Source organism: Peromyscus maniculatus, chromosome 13 (genome assembly GCF_049852395.1).
Source record: "Peromyscus maniculatus bairdii isolate BWxNUB_F1_BW_parent chromosome 13, HU_Pman_BW_mat_3.1, whole genome shotgun sequence".
NCBI lineage: Eukaryota > Metazoa > Chordata > Mammalia > Rodentia > Cricetidae > Peromyscus > Peromyscus maniculatus.
In genome coordinates, this window is record NC_134864.1 from 38,773,772 (window position 1) to 38,779,771 (window position 6,000).

Consider the following 6,000-nt stretch of genomic DNA (forward strand, 5'->3'; position numbering starts at 1 on the left):
ATAGAAAACAAATTAAAAGGATTTACTATGCTCGTCAGAATATTAATAAGAATGTTAGATGAATTATTGAGGTTGTTTAAGAAATATGTTTTCAAAAATGATAAAATTGCTATGATTCCATTAAAATTCTTATGTTTGCAATTCGCTTACGACAAATGGGCAAGGTCAAAAGATTCTACACTTTAAATCATGAGGTCATAAGCGCCTGCAGCCTGTGTGACCCACTCCTGTGGCAGAGACTGTTGACTGGCTTCAGGCTGCTGGCGGGGCTTCTTGAGTGACAACGGCCATTGAGGCGGACTCCGTCTCAGAAGTCATCCCCTGCCCAATGGGCCTCAGGACACTGTGAGCTCTGAAGGTTGTGTCTGCAAAATCTAAAACATCAGATGGCCAGGCAGCGCAGCAACCCAGGACATACCTGGATCTTCCGATCTTCCTTCTTAAATCGAAAGGGGACAGAGAAAGACTCTGTCCCCAGGACACCTGAATCTCAGCCTTTTGCAGAATACCCAGGACCAGTCTTTCTTCGCTCCATTTCCCCTGATTCCTTTCTCCCAGAACACAGCAACTCAGCTCTTCCTCTGTGTACACACACATAAATGAATTCATACATACACATGTACCTGTGCATACATGCATATATACAAATTCACTCATGAACACACACATGTGCTCATGCATGCATTCACACATATACATATCCATTCAGGCCTTTACAAATACATACATACATACATACATTCACATATATACTCATACATGTATGCATGCATTCACACATATACATATTCATTCATGCACTCATGCATACAAACATACATTCATAAATATACCTGTATTCATACATACACATACATACATTTATGCATCCATACCTACATATATATTCAGCAAAGCACACATATATTCATGTATACATGCATATACATGCACATACATTCATATAATACACATATTCACTAACATGTACATATTCATTCATGCATACATACATGCATTCATAGATATACACATTCATGCACACACATGCATATATTCTTAAATATACCCATGCATTCATATATACATTCATTCATGCACTCATGCATAAATACATGCATTCACAAATACACACAATGCATTCATGAACACATGTACATTTATTTGTGGACATGTGAACATATACCTGTATTTGTATATATGTGCACTTATTTGTACACTCATGCATGCATATGTACATTCATACATACATACATGTATTCATGAACATATGCACACATGTATCCATACCCTCACACACAGAACTAGGTTTCTTCCTAGCTTTCTGTTCCATGGTCACAATTGTTGATGCTTAGCAAAAGCTGCTGTCTCAATGTCTGTGTCCCCCCAGCATACATGCGTGAAACCTAACCCTGATACAAAAGCAGCAACAAGTAGGGCCTTTGGGGTGTGGCTAGGTCACTGGGGCCTTCCCTGCCAGAGAGATCCCGCTTTCATTGTCCAGGGACCTTGTGCATAAGGAGAAAACTTTACCGGAAGCAAATCTGCCTCACACTGATGTGAGTCTCCCAGCCTCGAGAGCTGAGTACTATTGTTTACAAATTGCCCACTCCATGTTGTCTTGTTAGAGCAATGGACTAAGTCAAAAGCTAACGCTGGGCTCCCTGTGGTTTGAAACACTTGACACTCAGCCCTCACACATCTTAAAAGGGTACTGCTGCTGTTCTCTGCACTCCAGGCGGGGAAACTGAGGCACCGGGGTCAGGGGAGCAACCTGTCAAAATCCATGCAGCTAGCAGGGAGCAAAGCTGACCCCAACTGCAGAGGGTAGGCTTAAACCAGCTCCCCACATCACCCGCCCCGGCTTGCCCATGATTAGCAGGCACGTGTGGCGCGTGCTCTAGTCCCTAATGAGCACGCACCGCGCCCCAGCTAGAGCAGGCTCCTCTCAGATCAAGTGCTCAGTGTGCTGAAGAGCCAGAGAAGACTCGAGGTCGTTTTGAAGGCGGGCCGGCTTCTTTAAGTACTCGAAGGCAAAAAGAATCGCATTCCTCTTGACTTTTTATTTAGAGAATAATCAAGAAACTTTTCCTCCTTCTCTCTCACTGAATACAATTTGTCTTTATCAAACCAGAGAAGAATGTAAGTCTGGCTAGAAGTTTCTCACAAAGCCTGTCGAGATGAAAGGTGCCATAATAGATACACAAAGCAGTCGCTTTTTATCTGTGGAGAGCTGGCTTCATATGATCCTTTCATAAGAGTGAAAAAAAATAAGATATTGTGTTTATGTGGCGCATACATTTGTCTGCATCACAAAAAGTGGGGGGGGAGTGTGACCATCCACCAGACACCTAGATCCTTCCCTGTTCGCATTCGGCTCTGCCCAGGCGTCTCACAATAGTGAAAAACCTGCTTTTTAAACACCCGGAGTTTAGACCAAGTGGCCAATTTAGGCACAAAGCAACTACATTTGTTATCTGTCCTAAACAGGAGCCCACCCCATGCTTCCCACTCAGCTAAAGAAAGGGAACGCTGAAATTTTAGTAAGTAGGACAATTGATGGTACCTGGCTTTGTGTCAAGCAAAAAGCTAGCCTCCACGCTGGAAAGTCCTGACCTTGAAAAGCTGGTTAAATGAACGCTGTACGGGGCTGCCGGCTGGAGAGCCAGCCAGGAAGTAGGTCAGCAGAGCTGTAGGCTCCTGTCACTCCCAGTCTGAGCTTGCACAATTCAGAGTAGAGGAAAATGTTCTCAGATGAGAGGAGAGACGATGTGCAGTTCGGGGCAGCATGTCATACTGACAGACCGTCTCCACCAGAGGAAATCATCCCCAGAGGCTGCCCACAGGCAGGGGGCTATTTGCTGCTGGTCCTTTAATTGATTAAGGTCACCTTGTTTTTTCAGGGCACTTAATTTTATGTGTGTGTGTGTGTGTGTGTGTGTGTGTGTGTGTGTGTGTGTGTGTGTGACACATATGTGCAAGTATGTGCCTGAAGAGGGTTTGGGATGCCCTGGAGCTAGCTAGAGTTGTGGGCAAATACAATCTGCCCAGCCTGGGTTCTGGGAAACGAATTCATGTTCTCTGGAAGAACAGTAAGAACTCTTACCCACTGAACTCTCTCTCCAGTCCCTCTGGTTTTTCAGTTTATTTGTTTATTGTTGCTTTAAGCTTCCAAGCAGAGAAACCAATGTTACTGTCTGCTTTCTCTGAACCTCACCACACTGTCCCCTCTTACAGGCTGCCTGCCAGGCACTTAATGGCCCTGGCCTGAGTGATAGACAAAACAGCCTAATAAGAATGGACAGATTTTCAGAGACTTAGGAACAGCACACTCTCTTGGTGTTGGAAATGCCAAGCTCGGGAGCATTCATCCATCCACCCACCCATGTTTCTTGGCTCTAGGAGGGGAGTGTCAGGGGCAGTCTAGGACTAACACTTCTGGAGTTCCCAGGACTCACCTACTGTGTGGCTTGTCTCCCTTTCCTGAGCTGTGAACTGGGGCGCCATATGCACTTACTCTGTGGGGTTCTGCTCCACATTTAACAGGGAGGCCTTTGAATGGGCTTAATCCAAGGTCAGCCACACCAGACACACACAAGCAAACCAACCTACAGACAAAGAAATCCCAACCACGGAGCCAAAGCCCAAAGGAGGAAGGAAAGGTCCAAATGGCCCGTGGCACTAACCCTGCAGGGATGAATCTAAAGGAACAAATGCTTTGAGTTCACGCTGCTTCCTCCCGCTACTTCTCCATACACCCCCTGCGCCGAAACCAGAAGACCGCAGAGAGCCAGGAAGAATCTTTCATACTCCACATGGAGCATATCATGGGCACCAAGAGATAGAGAAGAGGAGAGGAGGGACAAATGGGAGGCTTGGAGTACCAAGAATTTGATGAGGCAGTGTTGAGTGCTCAGCACTGTACTTAGAACACACATCCAATGTATGTTCACAGTACCACATGGTTACTCATCACTGGCACTGTGTTAGGTGATCTTAGAGGGAACAATGGCAGAAAAGGACCCCTCAGCCTCTGCAGGTGAATCTAGGATCTAGTCATCAGAGACCTGCCACCAACTCTAAAGCCTTGGGCAACGCCCTTCCCCCCAATCTGGCCTTTTGTTTCCGGTTAAATTAGGGGATTGTGGGATGAGATGAGTTTAGGATTTTTTTTTCAGTATAGTGTGCCCTGCTCTAAAGCTGATTGACAGTCAGCCCCTGAAGTAATTTCAATTGGTCTCAACTTTGTTGTGTCGATCCAAAGATGAACTGCTGGGTTTGGACAGCATCACAGGAATGGCCGGTGCCTGATTCAGCCATAGAGCCTCCCCTACCCTGTTCCAGGGATTCTCCCAAGACTGATGTCACAGTGTCACACCTACTTTGTTCTAGGAGGGAGCCAGGTCACAAAGTGGGAGCCAGTGGCCTGAATGCCTTTAATGTTCTATCAGTCCCTTCCACTGGAGAGCTCATCATCCACTCTTGACATCTACTCCATTTCAAAGAAAAAAGTTCTGCCCCAAGATGCTTTTTAGGAACACTTTACATATGTCCCCAACGTGAAGAATAACTAAGGTCAGGTGGCTCATCAGCCTCTGTAGAAGCAGAGGTCTCCCTGGAGAAGCCAAAGGCTCCAAAGACGACTCCGGAAGACCCTAACACACAGCATCCCCCAGACATTTCTCCAGACGTGTTTAGTTCCTCTGCAGAGTCTCCCCTTCCCTCCTGTATGCCGAACCAGAAGTCCCTAACTAAGAGTCGTGGGAGACCATACAATAATAATAGACCCTAGGAGGAGCTCAACTAATTAGAAGCCCTTTCATGCACACCGTTTCCTTCCACCTCAGCAAAGCTTGTGGGCCTCCAAATTCACACCAGGGCGAGCAAACCCAGCCAGGTCTGGAGCTTCTTTTATGTTTACCCAAACTCTGCATTGCCCACGTAACTGCTTCTCAGAGAGTACAGGGTAGGGACCAGTGGATTTGGTTGTGTTGTGTTGATTTAAAAAAAAAAAAAATTATTATTTATATTAATGGCCACCATCTCCCTTTCTTCTTAACACTGTCTGGAATTGTCCCCGTTGACTTATACATTGTCTACCTTCGCCCCTACAGTGCCGTGGCAGCTGCCCAAAATGAAGGGTTCACAGTACCTGTCACCTTCATGGCTATGACCCCCAGTACCTGGTCCGCCATCTGACATTCAAAATGCACGCAGCGCATCTGCCAAGCGAAACTCCGAATCTTCCGTTCCTTGAGGTCGTTTTTTCCCTAACTAGGTTTCAAGGCACCCAAAGCTAAAAATAACCCAGTTTTGAGTCAGCACCTGGCAAATGTCCAGGTTACTTTTAGCTTCAGAGGTTAAGGGAAGAAAAGTGGGCCAGATGAACGTGGAGCAAATGCCTGGCCGTGCATCCCTGTGCAGAGAATGTTAAAGGGCCGTGCGCAATGGTTATTGACAAATGGCTCCACTTACTTTCCCGGGAGCCCCACCCTTAACAGCCAGCATTTCTAGAAGTCTGTGATTCTTTCCCACAAGGCGGGGAGCTCTCAAGGGCTGCACCTTACTCATCTTGTTTCTCTAGCAGTTAGAAGTGGACCTGGATCAACCAGGCCCCGAAGGAAAAAAAAAATGGGGTGAATGCTGTTGGTCAGCAATGGTGGCCAAAGCAACAGAGTATGGATGGGATTGTCATATGTTAAAATGTAGAAAGACTCCCACAGCCACCTGCTAGGGTTTTCATGGTTTCCACCGAAGGTTCGTGAACTGGAAGCAGAACCTTCAAGAGGCAGAGCCTCACGGGGGATGAATATGCCACTAGGGTACCACCCTTGGAACGGATTAATGGCCATCTCATCGGGGTAGGTTAGGTCTACCCAGCCTGGATGGGTTAAAGCAAATTCGAGTTGTTACAAAGGCAGACCTTCCTTTTGCAATTACTTCTCTTGTTTCTGCTTTCATGTGTTCCTTCTCTACAAAGCCACTTAGCCATCATATTGTGACACAGAGCAGCCAGGGGTT

General features: G+C 46.3%; 1 long non-coding RNA gene across 3 annotated transcripts in view; it reads right to left on the bottom strand.

Annotated features, from left to right (window-relative positions):
* Window positions 1-5,532, bottom strand: part of LOC107399464 (uncharacterized) — a 53,107-nt gene extending 47,575 nt beyond the window's left edge. For 2 of the 3 annotated variants that reach the window (XR_001576099.3, XR_013044067.1), the window contains exon 1: window positions 5,132-5,527. This is a non-coding gene — a long non-coding RNA (uncharacterized LOC107399464). Of the gene's footprint in view, window positions 1-5,131 lie in introns of all 3 variants that reach the window. The other variant, XR_013044066.1, reaches the window with a different exon arrangement.
* Window positions 5,533-6,000: the final 468 nt, after the last annotated feature.